The sequence below is a fragment of the Ptychodera flava genome, chromosome 4, assembly GCF_041260155.1.
Source record: "Ptychodera flava strain L36383 chromosome 4, AS_Pfla_20210202, whole genome shotgun sequence".
Classification (NCBI taxonomy): domain Eukaryota; kingdom Metazoa; phylum Hemichordata; class Enteropneusta; family Ptychoderidae; genus Ptychodera; species Ptychodera flava.
This window is the reverse complement of record NC_091931.1, coordinates 45,365,755-45,385,577: the sequence shown is the minus strand read 5'-3', so window position 1 is coordinate 45,385,577 and position 19,823 is coordinate 45,365,755. Positions and strand designations below refer to the sequence as shown.

The window sequence follows — 19,823 nt, the reverse complement described above, 5'->3', positions numbered from 1 at the left end:
AAAGGATTACTAGCTCGACACTCTTACATATATGATTTGGACGAACCATTCTATTTGTAGGTGGTGTTAAAATTCGATATGTTATGTTATGTTATGTTATATTTATTTATTTAAGTGTCATGTGTGGTCTTAAACAGCTCGGTTGCCATACCCAGCCCCAAGGGCTTACAAGACACTGAAACAGTAAATAAAGTACATAGATATGAATAGCTCGAAATGTAATTTAAGTATAAGAAGCTTCTTGTCTCATTGAAAATGCATGATAGACATAGGATGCCAATTGGGATGACATGTCGCTCATTAGAAATTTGAGTTTCTGTTGTACATCAAATGAATCAAAACAGAGCATAAGTTTTTGGCTTTAGAGAACAATTGTTTCCTAAGAACATTGTAAAGTGTACAATCAAAAATAAAATGGAGCTCATCTTCTACTACATTTGGACAAAAAATCACATAGTCTTTCCTCTTTAGGCACATTCGTGTAACGCCCAGTTTCAATTTTCAGAGGTAAGATACCAACTCTCAATTGTGCTAAAAGTGATCTTTTTGATCTAGAAATGGGAAATTGTAAATATTTCTCCATTCCATATTCCGTCTTAAACATCAAATATGTACGCAATTTGGGCTTTTCACTCAGTTGGGATGTCCAGTTACTAATATACAACGTTTTTAATGCATCTTTAATGACAGGAATACTACAAACCTCTAAATTACCAAATTTTTCCTGCAAACCAATTTCTGAAAATAAATCAAACATATCTTTAGCCCAGTTTTTATATTTTAAACTGATATCCCAAGTAAAAACTTGCTTAATCATTCTGTTATCAGGCATAACTACTAATCTATTCCAGAGTCTTACCATGTTCAATTTATTCCTCAATAGACAAGGGTCCCAACCCATATCTCCATTTATAGCAAGTATAGGGGCAAATTTGTGGACGCCAAGAAAATATCTAATCGCTCTGTTTGAATTGACTCACATTTTGAAGAGGAACGTTAGCCCAAGTTGCAGAACAGTAGTCTAAAATTGGAATAATACAAGAATGAAATAGAGCTGTAAAAGTGTTATATCTAAAATCCTTAAACATGTGTATCTTAGAAATAACTGGTCCCAAAGCTCTACCTGCAGCACTTGCTAGGGTTTCAGCAGTCACTTCAAAATTTAAGAACTGATCCAAAACTAAACCTAAATATTTATACTGAGAAACTACGTCAAGATTTGTACCACCAAATTGAAGAATAACGTCTGTTTTCATTTGTCCCAAATTTCGAAAATGAACAATTTGTGTTTTGGACTTGTTCATCATCATACGCCACCTTTTGCACAAATCTTGTAGATGGTCAATCATCTTTTGTAAATTTGTCTCATTTTCAGCAAGCAAAACAATATCATCGGCATACAACATAATATTAATTAATGAGTTACCAACTGGGATACCTAAAGCTAAATCATTAATCTCAATTGCTAAATCATTGATAAAATAGAAAAAAGTGTTGGGGAAAGTACATCACCTTGTCTGACTCCATAAGTTGTTGCAAACCAAGACGTAAGGTTTCCGTTTACATTAATACATGATAAAGAGTTACAATACATACTTTTAATAGACTCATAGAACCTCCCATTAATATTATTTTGCAACAATTTATAGAACAGTAAGTCCCTGTCAACCCAATCGAAAGCCTTTTTCATGTCAACAAAAACATAAAAAGTTGGTAAATTTTGAGCTTTTCTATTTCGTATAATAGATGTAAGTACATAAATATGGTCAAGACAAGTTCTTGTTTTTCTGAAACCATTCTGTTCGTCAACTATTATTTTTTCTAAATCAAGGTATTTCGTTAATCTATTATTTAAAATACCAGAGTAAAGCTTACTAATGTTAGACAATAAACTGATCCCCCTGTAATTTAACGGGACACGTGGGTCAGACAGAGAACTTTTTGGGATGGGTTTGATTACTGCCTTTCCCCACTGTGAGGGCACTCTACCAGAAGTAAAACAAAGTTGGAAAAGGTTATGAAGAATCTTAATCGCATGATCATTCTTTAAGATCTCGTATGGGATTTTATCTGGACCAACTGCCTTGTTGCATTTAGAGCGATTAACAACATAGACAACTTCTTGTAAAGAAATATCACTATTCAGATACACATTAAGACTTGCATTATTTGCTAGATACATTTGTTCACACTGAGCTTTAGCACCGATGATTTTTGTATAAAAAGAATCATCGAAAGTCGATTCATTCTCGATATCAGATAAATTATACAATCCCTCAAAATCACTTTTCCATTTATGTAAAACAAAATTAATATCATTAATTATCATACCATCGTCACCATAAACTTCAGAAGGAATGTCCTTCTTACACCTAGGTCCTAACTTATTAATTTGGTTCCAAAATTCTGTTGGATTTGACGCATTTAAATATTCTATATTAGACATCAACTTACGATGATATTCTCTCTTGGCAGTTCGAAAAGTTTTATCAAACTTTCTTCGTGCTGTCAAAAACTCGTGTTTCAAAAGTAGACCAACTTTTTAGAACAATGACTATTCAGAAATTTACGTTCTATTTCCCTTAAATCTTTCCAAAGACTGGAAAGTTCACTCGACCAGAATGGTTTAGACGTTTTACGTTTTCTAGAACAAGTAGGAAAATCTCGATAATCAAGTTTCGAGTCCATTTCATGAAAAATACACTGACAGAGAGAATCATACAAATTATCAATGGCATATTGGTTTGTGTTGCTAGCTTGTATAGTATCCACCATTTGAATTATGGCATGCCTACACATATCAGAATCAAGGAAATTAGGTGGGATACTTGAAATATTGTACTTTCTTTGTGTTGCTTCACTAGTGGAATCAGACATATTTGAAGACGCTTTATACATGCAAGCCTCGCATGTTGAAAACACAATAGAAAGAACAGAATGATCTAGAGCAGCACGATCACTTAAAAGTCCATGCAAATTAAAATAATCAATCAACTGAGATACTTGTAACACTTTGAATTCCTTACAATACTCAATATTGTTGTGCGGTAGAATAAAATAGTCAACTATCGCTTTACCTCTGTGAGAAATTGAAGTAAAATTATCATTGGCAGGAGTAATCCTACCATTCACAATACACATTTTGATGTCTTTCAAAAACTCAATAAGGCTTTCTCCATGTTTGTTGACAGTATGGTCTATACAACATCTTTGACCTATATTATCAATCTCTGGTACATAATCTAGCAATGAATCAACTCTGCCATTTAGATCACCTCAAATAATAACATTATCAACATCGGAATTATGAAGAGCTGACAAATTAAATGACTAAAAAAAGAAGTTGAATCTCTACCCCAAGTAGAATTCTGGGTGACAAATAACAAGTAAACACCAAAAAACCATAATCTGTAAACTTGTTGACAAATTTGAGACCGAGTATAATATTCGATAAATAATCGCAATCATACCAATCCATAATCCATAACACTAGGTCAAAATTTGTAAGACAATAGTTGTAAACATAGACACAAAACAGCACAGAGCAGACAGTAAATAGACGGTACACAAACAAAGTCATATTCATGAAAGAAAGATATATGGACCTCTGGCCAGAAGACCAAGAAGTGATGTCAGGTGTTTCGAAAATAGTAAGCGCATCCTGCCCCACATGTGGCACCCGCCATATATCAATCTGTAGTCAGATAGGTAGTAATATTTGTTTGGTAATATTTGTTTTGGTGGCGACATTTTGAAACCAACTCAGAGCGTTTGTTTAACAGTGTGGATTTGTCAGCATTGATAATGTGCAGCTTTTCTGATATACAAAGATTACATCGCTTGTTCATGTTAGAGTAGCTCAATGCTTTATCAATGATTGACCATGAAATGTCAAAGACTGGCCCTTATTTCTTAAATTCCATACGAATTTGACAACTCGGTGTCGTTTTTGAATCTCTCGTTACGGAACGATTTCATGTGATTAGTGTAGCGCGTCTTGAAGGTGTTATCAGTGAGGCCGATATAAACCCTCTCTCCGTTGTCCTCCGTTGATACTTTGGCCTTGTTCACAACGCCTTTGACTTGACAGTTACCCTTCAAGGGGCATGCCGACTTAACCCTGCAACAATCTCGTCAGGTCGCTTTCTATTTGTCACCATGTCTTTAAAGCTTTTCAGATGACAATTAACTCTATAAAGAAACTAAAATTGACCCATCTTGCCATTGATTCCATAGGAGCTTGCATAAATGAGGACGAAACATGGATGAAGTACAACAAAGCCAAGTTAAACAAAAGTAAAACGGAAGCCATTTCAGGTAGACCCCTCCTAAATCGATTTAGTTATTGATAAATTTTCATCAACTGTAAAAAATCTTAGTGCCACTTTAGTTAGTCATTTGACTACTTTAGAGCATGCACATAAGGTATAAAAGCTGTTTATATTCAGTCATCTGCTCTCTTCTCAAGCCACTCGGACTCTAAGAAAGTTAAGATCCTATTGAATTTGTTTTTCGAGTAAAGTGGCGATTCCGTAACGTTCCAGTTTCCTCTCCAAGAAAACATGTATTATGAAAATGTTGTATAGAAGAAAAACGTTACGTCTGTACACGCCTTTCTTGTTGTATTTCTTCAACAATCATTATTTGTATCTGACCAACTAGCCACTGTCCTTTTTCGTAGATGTTATTCGAGTCCTCTCAATTTTAAAGGCATACTGTCACCTGTTCCACTTTTGGCACAGTTACCATGGAAAGAGAAAATCTAACCAATCACAGATTTTAAGCGGGTGGCCGCTTTTTTATAAAGAGCGCCCTGACATGGCATTTTGAATACCAAGGTACGCCCCTTTGACCATATATTGGCATATTTAGATTACAGGTGACTGTATACCTTTAAATTCGTGGTGTATATAAACTTGTAATACCCTCGGTGTTCTGCAATGTTCTGCAGTTTTGGCGAAGAACTCTGAAAAACTCTTGGCCTAATGCCCGTCACGAAAACAACCATAATTTTTCTCATGGCACCCCCATGTTTATGACGTAGCTTGATCGCCTAGTATTATGGTAATTGTTAAACTTGCTCAGTGTTGGTAGAGAATGATTTTATGGTAAGCCATTGTGCCGATTTAGTGATATTTCGACAGAATAATTATTTGCATGGCTACCTTGAGCTTTGTGCTCGTTTACACCCATAAACTGGACTCAAGTGTTGATCGCAAAAAGTGCAAAGACTGTCATTTCATAGGCGCCAGTTACTAATCTGATTGTACAGCCGACTGAAAAGTAAATACATACATTGATCTGGAGAGGGGATGATAAAAGTGTGCATATTTTTAGAGGGTTTTTAGAGGGAACTTGATGTAGCATGTGATGGATTAATCAAGCAATACTTATCAAATAAAACTCAGAGAGAGGTCCTACGTTTTTAGTTTTCAACGTCGTCTCTCTTTATGACACTTCGATAGGTAAAACGGCAATCCCTCGTAGAACCGAATTAAAAAATGATTGTACTGATATGATTTGATACTTTCTGAATTTTACTGTCGAAGTTCAAAGCTTTCCTCCAGAAAACAACATGACGATACAGGCTAAGAGATATTGGACTTCCTGCATCAGTTTTATATTCTCTATACTTAAGAGTGAAAGTTACGGTCATTGCAGCACCACAACAAGGATAGTGTGAACAAAATCGATATGCATTCCTGAACTTTAGCTTGTTCTGGTCGCTCGAGATTATTTGTAAACAAACAATGTCGAGAACAAGGTGCCAGATAATACACAATAACTTGCATTTGATCGCAATTATTGAATGGCTTCTAGAACTATTAAAGAGTACAAGATAGTGAGAAGATCGGCACGATGCCTTAGCGGAGAAATGGATACCTTGTACGCGATTATAGTTTGGTTAATAAGGGCATGACTCTCTCTAACTCCTTCCCACTCTCTTATCCTATCTCTCATCCTCTCATCCCCTTTACATCTCTCAAGCTATATTTGTCTCACTCGATTTCCCATGTCCCTTTTCGCTTGTAAACCTTTCAATTTTAAAACTTCTCAAAATATCATTTTCCACAGCCTTTCACCGCTGTACGTTTTCGCCCTTTCTTTCTCTCTTCGACAAAAGTTTTGTCGGAGTTGTGATTCTCTTTCGGTTTGATGATGTGCTTTGGGGTCCGGGGTAATAGTCTTGAACGTGATTGGTAGTTTTGTTCTCTGAAATGTTGGGTGAACGTTGGCCGAGTGTTTGTCACGTTTTATGTTATTTGATTATCCTCACAGTAACGTTTCATCTGGCTAGCTTTGCAACTAACCAATCATTACCATGTGTACATCTCATCTGCATTTTAATCAACCACACGTACTCGTAGCAGCACTCACACCTTTGGCGACGTCACTGTCAGTTGAAGTTGAAGTATGCCTCAGTTGAAGCCTATAGCCAGAACGGCCAACATGTAAAACTGTGTTTCTGAAGATTTCAGGTTAGTAGTCCATTGAGTGCGCTTATTTTCACCTTTACATGGCAATCGGCATTGTAGCGATACCGGTGAGCGAAGTCGCAAAAAACAAAAATCACCAACCGCCTCACCGTAGCGCTACTAATTTCGCAGCTAGACTAGAAAATACTGAAAGTGTCTACAATAGCTCGAAAGTATGATGCAAGTTATCATTTTTTTCACAATCTGTACCCGCTGACATAAAAATGAGCGGAGTCTCGTCTGCTTTAAATGATTTTCGATAACACAGAACATATTGCCTTGGTTGGATCATTGCATAAAATTATACTGCGTCAATATGTCAGTGCAACGTGTAATTGAAATAACTGAGACTTTTGAGACCTAACTTTCGATAAGGACTCTTTAAACGAATCCCTTTTGAAAAAACAATTTTCAAAACAGGGGTCCTTTTCATATTTGGAGCCAGTGAAGCAAATTATCCGATATTATCTAACGTTTGAGCTGTAAAATAGCCGTCATCTCTGTGTTCGCTCTGTGCGGAGAAAATTAAATTTCCGATTTTCAGAAAAATAAGCCCGTAAAAACTCTACCTCACGAGCTTCAAATTTAGATTATGTTGGTGAACCTAAACAGTATTTTAAAGTTTGAGAGTCCGAATGTTATCTGTCCCCGAGGTGCTTTCTACCTTGAGGTTGTTATCGCGTCTTTCCAATAAAAAAAAACTTTTTTTCCTCAGAAAACTGTACACGTCCGTTACGCGTTACATATTTGATGGAATAAAATGCGAAGCACCATCACAAATGGACATATCATCTACAGCACGGTATTTTGTTGGCTTAAAAACTCAGAACGACGATGATAAATAAAAATGGCAGATCGGCGCCAGGAAAGGCAAAGAATAGGTCAGTATGAGAATGGCAGAATGGTTGGCGATCGTTGAATACACATTTCTTACGAAATAGCGTATTCGACGACCAATTACTTTTGGCTTTTGTCGTGGGCTAGTATGTACATCGAAAGTCAGAGACTTAAACTTTTGCTCAAACTTTGATGAAACTTTCAGCCATTCTCTTACTAAATCAAGAATAAAAATAGAGTGTCACCGTGCAAATTTTTGTACTAACGAAACAAATAACCCAAGATTTACCGATATTTAAAATTCAAAATTGCTGCCATTCCTGTGTTAAGTCCATGGAAAAAAATATTTTCGATTTTCAAAAAACTATGCCAGTCTAACGGACGTGTACAGTCCGAATATCTGTCCCCGAGGCGCGGTCTACCTTCAAATAAAGAAGCAAGTTTTCATCATTTCTATTTCCAAGAAATTGACTCATTGTGCATAAGTTTTCAAAAAAGAACAGAAGACTTTCGTCAACAACCTATGCCAACAACTACTCATGCGTCAATCCCGGATTGAGAACTGCTGCTCTAACATGACCTTCAGGAGAACAGGATGATTAATTGTCATTAATGAAATATTCTTATTACATACCGACTTGCATATCATCGTCATTCAGAACGATTCAATGCTCACTACAAGTTGAAAAAACACCCTTAAACCATGGTAATTCTTTGCGGTATTGATCATTTATTAAAATAATTACGGGTGGTTCCTCAGTAGGCTCCTCGCGATAAGAATGGTTATGTCTTGTCATACTTTTTGAGTGTTTAATTGGATATCACTTCATCTTCTGTCAGGTTATCCTCGTACAATATGTTGCTGGAAGCAAAATAGTAATTAGTAGATTTTTATTCAAAGAGCTCAACCAAAGGTCAATAGATCGGCACGAAACATTGCACAGCAAGCTGTCTTTTCACTAAGACGCCCTCTTAAACCTGAATTGTGATGCATAGTCGCCTTCATTTTTCTCTTCGTTAATTACTTGTTGACTAAACAATTGGTTGGGTTGATGGCTTAACGTATTGCTTTACAGAAGACAACAAGGACAAATCAATGGATAACCAATGGAAAGGAGTTCAGTGGGTTGACGATGAAAGGAGTAAGTAACGAGAATTGGAACATTATCATCTGTGGTTAACATACCTGAATCGGTTATAAATGGTTAGCATGGAGGGCAACCGGCTGGGCACGTTCCAAAATTTGCAAGTGCACAGCACCATGGTTCGCAACAACAATCTTTGGAGACTTCACCTCCAGTGCCCAGAGTTATCAAGGAATCAATGAATCCTCGCTGGAAACTTCGCTCGGGCTCCATATAAATTGTGATTTGAACAGGAGTATCTCGGAAGTCACCTGTCGAATTCATTAATATACAAAATTCAGTTTCGTGTTGCGACCTCCTTGTACAAGAAATTTAAGGGCCAGTCAACCAGACGATTTGATACATTGTAGTCCGTGATGTTATTATTACAATATACATGTCCTAAGGGAACGAGCACAATTAACGGCAGGGGGGCTGGAAGAGAAATATGTGGTGCATATATTTTTTAAAGGCCTCCTAACACCAGCAAAAATTTTAGTGGTCCCTCCCCCATCAACGGCAACAAAATTTTTGATTACATAGGTACAAAGTTGTACACATATATATAATGCTTATAACTTTTAATAATGCTTTAGTGAAAACAACTATCTTGCATTCTTGAAATAAATAATAAACAAATGACTATATAAATAATAAACAAACAAAAAAAACATATGTTCAAGCTTTACTACTTGTAACACCTACAGCTACTTTTCAGTATTGCGTTGTGCTATTTTAATCTCAAAGAATGTTGAAATTACCAAATACCCTATAAACAATCTACAAGTTCATTCAGTGCTGTTATAGCTGTTATAGTTGAAGCATTGATTTAGACATGAATTATTTTTAATGATGACAGTGTTCACTACACATCTCCAAGTTAGTCTAACAAGCTCAATATTGTGCATTTAATCATACTCTGATTAAAATAAGAACTTCAAGTGAAACACACAAACACAAAATACTAAAAAATAGCCAAATTATGTACAGCTACTGACCCTCAATACCTTTCCATGTAACTTTCCCCCTTCAGTTTAATATAGTTTTTAAATTAACCCTTTACTCAAAAGTCATCCGAAAAAATGGTCACACAGGGGTCATGTACATATTACCCATGGTATATAGAATGAATGCATTGTCTTTTTAATTTCCAAAGTATAATTCAGCAAAAAGTAAGAATTTTAGGACAATTTTGTCACTGAGAAGACTGAACTGAACTGCATAATTATTTTGAATCTTTACTTCAACTGAATATCTGTATGATGTTTTCAGATGTTGGGGAAAAATGTATAACATGACCATTGTGATTTCAATGAACTTTCCATAACCCAGTGTCTGCCTTTCTATGACTACTCAAGATATTCAGTGTTACTCCACTGTAATGACAGTCTGCCATTGGAATAGTCCTTCATGGGCTAACTATGAAAGACCCATTAATGCCATTTTTTTCTTCCTTTTTTTCAGTATTTATTTCCTGTGTGTCCACTACGTATTCTAGTTCTTCCTATAGCATGATGAAATAACCAGTTTCAATCTAGCCTCTGTATCATTACCAACCATTATTATTGTTGACAAAGGAAGTCAATTTCCAATAATAATATTGCTCATTTTACACATAACAACTGCATTGTGAGGTTTAAGACTCGGTATTTCATCATGCTACAAGAAGTTTAACAAGGAACTCCAGCTTCAACAAGGAACAAAAATGCTGAAAAATATTCTCTGTCTGTCATGGTGTAAAACATTTTGGTGGCCCACCCCTTACCTTCCCTCGAATTTTCATGCCCACCCCAAGAACACTCTTTTTTTTCGTGCCCCCCTTTTTCTCTTCCGCCCCCCTGCCGTTAATTGTGCTCGGTCCCTAATGCATAAAGACATAACAAAATTAACACATGTTGTAATCCGCACTCCCTACCCCCCACCCGCCCCTCTCTAGGAGAACTCTCTACTGACACAGAGTTCCTACAATCAGAGTTCCTACAGAGTTCCTACAATCTCTCTACAAAGCAGGGTCTAAAAAACTTGCAAGGCGTTTTAACAACACGCACAGATATATTGATGATCTGATTAGTCTAAACAATCCAGACATATCAAATTACTTACATCATATATACCCTGATGAATTGGAAATCAGAGAAACAACTGAGAGTAGGAACTCAGCTTCATATCTTGATCTGTTCCTGCAAGTGGGTACTAATGGGCTACACACCAAGCTGTATGACAAAGGGATGATTTTGATTTTGAAATCATAAATTATCCCCACTTATCAAGTAATATTCCATCTGCACCTGCTTATGGTGTGTATGTGTCTCAACTTCTCAGATATTGTAGGGCTTGTGATTCCTACGCGGATTTTCAAATGAGGCACAGCTTATTAGTATCAAAACTAGTGAGACAGGGATATACATCCAAAAGACTCGTGAGGACTTTCAAAAAGTTCTACGGTCGATATTATGACATTGTGGCCAAATATGACACCTCGGTCACTCAAATGATTAGCGACAGCATTCCCTGCTTTGACTTATAACAGTGATTCATATACTGTATCACTTCATACAATACTAGACAATTTTGGGACCAATCTTGACGGGTGTAGCATGCTAGCAGGGTACGCTTACCCATTCCGGACACCTGGTACCACCACTAACTATCAGTGGTTCAGGATGGTCCTACTTAAATTTGTAAATCTCAAATGTCCCATGGACCTGGTAATGTATTACCTTGAATGAAAATGATTATTGGACCAGTTTAATGTCATATTTCCTCTGCCCCCTTCCACTTCTCTCTTCCAACAGCTTAACTATGCCCTACCACTCTACCAACCGTCCGGGCTAGTAACCAAATCTCACTCTCCACCGCCAAATTTGCGGTTTAAATTTGCTCAATTTTGTACAAGAATACATTTTCTTTTTGCGGTCAAGAAACCGCTCTTGGAGACCTTTAACACAAACAGTGTGTCCTGGAAAGTAATCACGTCATTAAACTGTCCTCTACAATTGTGAAAATTTATTTTGAATGCATCATAAATTGAAAAAGCCAAAAATAATATTATATAGGGCTCAGCCCTTGGTGTCGCGCCAGGGGTTAAGATTGGCAATGTTATTTGTATTGATTCATGATAAAATGTCAGGAAATCGTAGCCAAGATGAAAAGTTCTCTGTAAATGTACACGCGCAGTCTAACGGACAGACTGAAGATCTCTCCATCGCATCAGTTGTCAGCGAGTGTAAATACGATACCGAGAAACCACAGCAACTTGTGACTGATAGTTGATGTTCTAGTAATAGGTGATTCCATGCTTAAGAGAGTTTATCCTACCACAATGTACTCAAAGATGCATGCAAAGAAAGTGTTTGCTCCTACAATTCTTGATACCGTATCTCTTTTAGACAAGATGATCAATACAGATAGGATTCAGTCTGTAGTTGTACATGTAGGTACCAATGATATCTTTAACACTGATGTGAATTGTTGTGCTGACAGATTTCACACCCTTATTGATAGTCTAAACAGGAAATTCCCAAATTCTAAAATTGTAATATCAAGCTGTTACCTAGGTTTGATGTTGCCAGTGCCAATCCTAAGATCAGTGAGTTAAATGAAAAGCTTCGTGCAAAGTGTTACAGTATGAATGCGTGTATATTTGTCTGGCATAGGAAATTGTCTAGAAGTCGTTTCTTATTTGAGCCTGATAATGTTCATCTTACTTTTGCGGGCACTAGATTATTAGTTGCTGATATAAAAAGATCAATTTATGGTCCCATACGTTCACAACATACCCGCTATAACACATATCCATACCAGAGTATGAGAAATAACCATAGTAATAGATCATACAGCAGTCCCAGAAATCAGGCTCATGGATCCCACCGTAGAGCAACTTACAAGAGAAACCGTATGCCAACCCACACAGAAAGTAACCATAGTTATCAATATAGGCGAGATGTTGGTTTTGGTCAAAGTAAACCACATTATGGTGCAGATTTTGGATACAGGGCACACAATCCTGGCAACAGCGGTTCATATTCTGGCCATTTTTCAGAGCCAAATTTTGGCAATACTTTTGTGCCAAATATTCATGGTAACACTGACATCTTTTATGGAGCTACAAATAATTTGCAATCCCAAGGTTATCAACCCAGGGTGTTTGACAACAGAAGAATTTTCTCAAATTTCTAGGAGGAAAAAAGTGGAAAGCTCAAACGTAAAAAAGACGGAAAGGTTGTAAAAACGTCCAGATAGTCATAATGTAGTTTTTGTACGTTTGTTTGTTTTTGTTGCCAATACTTGCTCAAATCATTGCCCTTTGGTTTCTAACAGTTTCTAACGGTGTGAAACAAGGGGGAGTTTTATCACCAAAACTCTTTAATGTTTATGTTGATCAGTTGAGTACACGACTTACAAATTCTTTAACAGGGTGTTATGTAGGGGGTTGCTTCGTAAACCACCTCGTATATGCTGACGATATTTGTTTGTTGAGTCCCTCTGTCAAAGGGACACAGAAGCTGGTAAATATATGTAGTAATTATGGTGAAATTTACGACATTACTTTTAATACTGGAAAGACTGAATGTTTATGTGTCACTACTGACAAGTCAAGTAATGTTCGTTTGCCCACGGTATATCTTAATGGTGTTAAACTTGTTTTCGTAGAGAACAAAAAGTATCTTGTTATATATTAACAACCCACTTCAGAGACGATGCTGATATTGAACGACAGAAAGATCATTCTACGTTTCAGCTAATATGCTTCTCAGGAAATTCTGCTCATGTTCTTTTGATGTTAAATGTACGATATTTAAGATTTATTGTCATCAATTGTATGGGGCACACCTCTGGTTAACCATACTGCCGGTGCCCTGAGAAAGTTGAGGGTCGCCTACAATAATGCGGCTAGGATATTTCTAGGATTTGACAAACGGAGTAGCGCAAGTGAAATGTTTGTTACCAATAATTTGTACAACTTCGATGCACTTCGTAGAAAACAAATGTATGGTTTTATGACACGCTTATCGAGAAGTGAAAATATGATCGTTAGGCTGGTACATGATCGTCTTTATTTCATCTCTGATATTTGTAAATTGTGGATCGATTCCCTGTACCTTTGATTTTGTCTTTCTCTACCAACACAGAAAATCATATTTTTGTAATGCTTTAAGAAATTTTTTTCTACATGTGAATCATGTATTATATGGACTGATTTAGTCCGAAATAAAGTGAAATAATAATATAATAAATGTGTAAAGTTAGTAACCAAAGTAGCATTTCCATCTGTTCATGGAATGTACATGGTATTAGTAGTAAAGATGTTCATGCTGATGAATTTTCAAGTTTTCTCAAAAGTTTGATATAATATGTATGCAAGAAACATGGTTGAATTGTAACAAAGAGTTTTTTCACATTGATGGTTACAGTGTATTTCGCTCAGAAAGAAGCTATAATCTTAAAAAACGAGGTCGACCTGCTGGAGGGTCAGCAATTATGTTTAAGTCATTTTTAAAAAAGGGAATCACAAAGTTGAAATCTAGTGTATCTGATTTTTTATGGTGTAAACTTGACAAACAGTTCTTTTCCTTGAAAGATGATTTGTACCTTTGCTGTGCCTATATCCCACCAGAAAATTCAGGTGTACATATTAAGATAGATTATTTTGATACATTGGAAAGAGAAATATCGAGATATGCTTTGTTAGGTGATATAATGATCTTGGGGGATTTAAACAGTAGAGTTGGTCTTCTCAAAGACTTCATTCAGAATGATGATACAGTATATACTCCAGTACCCAATTTCTATACATCTGATAACTTTAGAGTAAGATATTCCAAAGATTCATCCATTCCCAATGGTAATAAATTTGGTAAACAGTTGATTGAGCTATGTCTAAATAACAATCTGATAATTGCCAATGGAAGAACTGTTGGTGATTTATCTGGAAAATTTACCTATCATCATCCAATGGGGTCTAGTGCTGTTGATTATTGTATCACCACTAAGACAAACTATAGAAATTTGCAATATTTTAAAGTACATGATATTAATGCTATGTCTGATCACTGTGCTATTAGTACTTCATTGTGTTGTAATTACAGAATAGTTAAAGATTCTCCGTCACAAAAGCCTTTGTCAAAATATGTCTGGGAAAATGACAGTGCTGATAATTTTAATAATACAATGAATAATAAGAATTTTACTGATATTTTTAATCAGTTCTTGAGTTACAATGAAAACACTGTTGATACAAGTGCAGCAGCTACACAGTTGAATGACATTTTCATAAAGGGTGCCAGACAAAGTCTCAAAGTTAATTATGCTAAACCTGCAAAAAAGAAGAAAAAAAGTCAATGGTTTGATAAAAATTGTTATAATTTACGTAAGGAGCTAAGAATTGCTCTTAAGGCTTTTGAAAAAAATCAAAAAGACCCTGTTGCTAGATACAATTATTTCAGTTTAAGGAAAAAATATAGAAAGCAATTGAAACTTAGCAAAAAAATGTATGCAAAATCATTAATTGACAAACTAGAACTTACACACAAGAATAATTCAAATGAGTATTGGGATATTCTAAAAAATCTCAGGAAGAAACCAGGTACCTCTATTGATGAGTCCATTCAGTGTAAAGATTGGGTCACTTATTTTAAGTCATTATATAGTGCAGAGGATAATGCCTTGTCAGCTGAAGTAGAAAAATTAGTATCTAAAGAATTAACAGACATGGAAAAAATAAGGAGATTGAATATATATCTTAATATCCCAATTAAACAATCAGAGTTAATAGTAGCTATTAAATGTCTGAAAAATAAAAAAGCACCAGGTGAGGATTCTATACTAAATGAAATGATTAAAGCTAGTGATGGTCTTTGCATTAGTAGCTTACTGAAGTTGTTTAATCACATTTTAGATACTGGTCATTTTCCAGAAATCTGGAAATCTACATTATTGGTTCCGCTTCACAAATCTGGGGATAAGTTTGACCCAAGTAATTACAGAGCGATAGCTCTTTCTAGTTGTCTATCAAGTTGTTCACATCAATTTTGAATAAGCGTCTCATCAACTATCTTGAAGATAAAAATCTTTTCTCACCTTGCCAGTTTGGTTTTAGAAAGAACAGACGTACTTCTGATTGTGTGTTTCTATTAAAGACTGCAATCAATAAAACATTATACAAAAAAGGGACTAAAAATTCATCAAATCATCTTTATGTGGCATTTGTTGATTTCAAAAAGGCCTTTGATTCTGTTTGGAGAAAGGGTTTATTTTTAAAAATGCAGAGATTAGGAATAACGGGTAATTTCTATAATGTTGTTAAGTCCATGTATGATATATACTCAGTATAAAGTGAAAACGTCAAGCAAAATTTCGGATGGGTTTCTTTCTTCACGGGGGGTGAAACAAGGTTGTAATCTTTCACCTACATTGTTCAATATATTTCTTAACGATCTTCCAGATATATTTGGTGACATTTCTGACTTTCCTGTTGATATGGGTGATCTTAAATTAAATTGTATTTTATATGCTGACGATTTAGTTTTAATGTCAAAATCTGCAGAAGGTTTACAGAATTGTTTGAATAAGTTACATTCTTTTAGTAAAAGTTGGGGTCTTTCAGTAAACACTAAAAAAACAAAAACAATGGTTTTCAATAAAGGCAACCGTTTAATAAAGAAGTCATTTTATTATGAGAAAAATGTAATTGAAGCTGTAAATCAGTATACATATGTAGGTATAGTTTTTACACCAAATGGAAAATTCAAGCAAAATCAGTTTACTCTTAAAAATAAAGCAATGAAAGCTTTATTCAGTATCAAAAAGTCAATTTTAAGTGAAAAGATGTTGAGCCCAAAGCTTTGTTTGAAAATTTTTGATACGTTAATTGTCCCAATTTTATCTTATGCTTCAGAAATCTGGGCAACAGAAATTACAAGTACTGATAATTGCCTTGAAGGTCTGTGTATGTCTTATTACAGATTTATCTTGGGAGTGAGTAAACGTACTCCACTTGAAGGGATAAGAGCAGAATTAGGCAGATTTCCATTAAAGATCAATCTTTATATGTCTGTCATTAAATATTGGTGTAGGTTAAATAGTTTACCAGGAAATCATATTCTGAAACAGGCACTTCAAGAAAACATAGATATAAATTCCCCTTGGGCAAATTTTATTCTTTGTAATTTGGGAAGTTACAATCATATGAATGTCTTCAACTCCTTAAGAGTGACATCATATGCCCAGTTAAACAAGAAATTAAAAAGGAAGATATCAAGCGAGTATTTGAATTCTTGGAGAGAGAATATGTCAAACGATACAAGAAAAAATGGAGGTGGTAATAAATTGCGTACATATAGAACTTTCAAGACCGGATTTTATTTTGAAAAATACTTAAATAATTTGTCAAATTTTACTCTTCGCAGAGCTTTATCGAAATTTAGATTGAGTGATCATAGTTTAAATATTGAATTTGGTAGGAAAAGTAAGCCAAAATTGCCTTTGAAAGATAGACTTTGTCTCAGATGTGATAGCAACGAAATAGATGATGAGTTTCATTTATTATTCTCATGTAAAAAGTTTATCACTGAACGAGTTTTATTGTTACAGGAAAGTGGAATAGATTGCTCCACTTTTCCGGTGTCACACAAAAAGAAACGGCCCTTAAAAGGGTTATGGAGTATAATTTCTAGATCTTGCTATATTCTTGAAGAACACTGATTTGTGCTGACCCTCCAGTAGCCTTCCCACTGTTAAACAGTTTGCTTATTGTACAACTTGGATACTTTGTTGTCCTCTCGAAAGTGTTCAGTTTTGTACTTTGTCCAATTTTGGAATGTACCATACCACACTCTCTGCTAGTGTGAGTTGAGTATAATAAGATTGATTGATTGATTGATTGAATTAATTGTTACTTCATAAACGTTTATATGACAACTATGCCCAGTTTCCCTCTGATGAAAGCAGTTCACGTAAGTACACGACGTCAAACCCTGCAGCAGAGCAGATATAGATTTTCTGTAACGTGTAAAAATTTTGGACAAAAATGGCAATTTTTACAATGATAACAGCCTATTGCGTTAAACAAAGGACGTATTATGCAATCATTATCATTGCAATGGTAACCGCACTGCCCACCTTCCACTTGCAAGCTGAAAACAAGGTCCCTCGTGCTGAAAACTACAGCGTTCCGTCTAAAAACTGGCAATTTTTGAATCTAATTATTGACACAGGGGGCGCTTTTCTAAAATTAAATCCCAGCATTCTTTGCGTATGCCCCCGTTCATATGCACGACAGTTTTCTCCCTTTATCTACATAAACGATATTTTGTATGGGCAACAAGGTGCATAATAACATTTACTGGCTAATAAAAGAGGTATATTTTATAAATGGCATGTTATATAATGGTAATTTGTTTCGTATTTGTTTATTTACGAGTACTCAAAAAAAAAACATGGCGGCGCCCGTGAAAGAAGGGTACACTTCCGGTTACTCGCATAGTATATTATGAATAAGCGCATGCGTAATCAGTAAGCCGCTGGCGCGACTATTATTTGAATTAAGGAAGACTATCAACTTGAATGGTGTTTACCAAGCCCTTACAAGCCATTAACCTCCGTTGCAGTCATACAGTCGAAAACAAATCATTCAATGTGCGAGCAATCAGGGATCTTTCCTCTTGATTTCTATCCTGGACCGCGCCAGAATGCTCGGTGTCGGAACCAAAATCTGTGATTGGCAAATTAATTTGGGTTAAGTGTATGTATTGGTTGGTCCTATCCCTTAAGGAGCGTTCAGTTATTATGGCCGGGGGTGGGCCGGCAAATTCTTCCAGCGCATCAGTCAAAATAAGTGAACCCCCATACCCATTGTACCAAAAAATTGATGACCCTCCCCTTTCAAGATGACAAAAATTTCATGACCCCCCCCCCATTGCTTGAGTAAAAGCTGCACACACAAACACCTCGGGGTATGGAGCGATAGAATCCCCCCAAAAATAGCTTAGATTTTTCAAATGACCTTCCTAACAAAACTCAAAAGGTGTTAATGCTCAGATTTCCCTTCTGACTTGCTATAATTTTGAAATTACCCCTCAAAGGGGTTGGACAGAAATTACTGGTGGATCGCAATATTTTTGCGCAAGCGTGTGTGTACATATTTTGATATTTGGATTTAATTAAAAATCAGCTGTTGATAATGTTGATTCACTATACATGCTATACATATATTTTCTCATACAAGAATGAGGAATCTATGTAATACTTTCTCAATGCAAAACTATATCTATGCATTTATAGATATTTGATAATTTACATAAATGTACTTAAATGAAATAGGGTTGTTACAACTGGCATGTGGACAAAAAGTTTGACATTAGAATTTCAATGAGGAAAGTATGAATAATTTTTTACCAATACAAAAATAGGTAAATCCATGTATTTATGTACTCTCGATTATTGATATCAATGTACTTGATTAGATTAGGGTGGTAACAAATGGATGTGTTCGCCAGAAATTGGATTTTGGAATTATACCAAAATGTAGATTCACTGTACATGGGAGTCTATGAGGAAAATGAATAATTTTTTTCCAATACAAAACTATCAAAATCTGTGTATTTATAGACATTTGATAATTCATTTTAAAGTACTTAGTTAGCCTAGGATGGTTAAAGGTTGATATGTGTGCAAGAAATTTGATTTTGGAATTTCACCGAAATGTTGATTCACTATACATTGGAGTCTATGAGAAAACTAAGAATATTTTTTACAATGCTAAACTAAATTAATTTGTGCTTTTATAGGTGTTTGACAATTGATACAAATGTACTTGATTCAAAAAGGGTATTTAAAAGTTCAGATGTGGACAACAATTATGATATTGGAATTTCACCTAAAAGTATTATTTAACTTTTCATGGTACTAGTAGTCTCAGTACAGGTAACTGTTAAATAATTTCCCTGACAAAACTTGCTATATCTCTAATATGTAAGTAATAGGAATTGTTCATTGCCCTCAGTGCAGTGAGCTTGATTTACAATAAGACAAGCCTCAGAGTTGTCAAGTCAAGACGTTCAAGTGACAGATAATTATACTTTTGTTCAGATTTACAGGTGAATAACTTCAGAGAATGAAATCATGCAACGAATCATTTTATCTCCCAGAAATTTCTGAACACTGAAACTGCTTTTTGACGGGACGGATACTTATGAAAATTAAGTGACCCCCTCCTCTGAGCTGTTTAAAAACTACATGACCCCCCTTTGCAGTTTTCAAAACATCAGAGTGTGGCATGATATGCTTGAAAAGTTGGCAAGGAAAAACCTACTTACCGAAAGATTCCACAGTCGAAACAAGAACACAGTACAAGGCAATCAACAGACCACAATTTCTTCATCATTGT

The 19,823-nt window shown here is 35.5% G+C and overlaps 1 long non-coding RNA gene across 1 annotated transcript in view; it reads right to left on the bottom strand.

The window, feature by feature from the left end:
- Nucleotides 1-8,587: 8,587 nt before the first annotated feature.
- LOC139130539 (uncharacterized) overlaps nt 8,588-19,823 on the bottom strand; it is a 76,146-nt gene continuing 64,910 nt past the window's right edge. Inside the window, exon 3 of the long non-coding RNA XR_011551902.1 lies at nt 8,588-8,709. This is a non-coding gene — a long non-coding RNA (uncharacterized lncRNA). The remainder of the gene's footprint in view (nt 8,710-19,823) is intronic.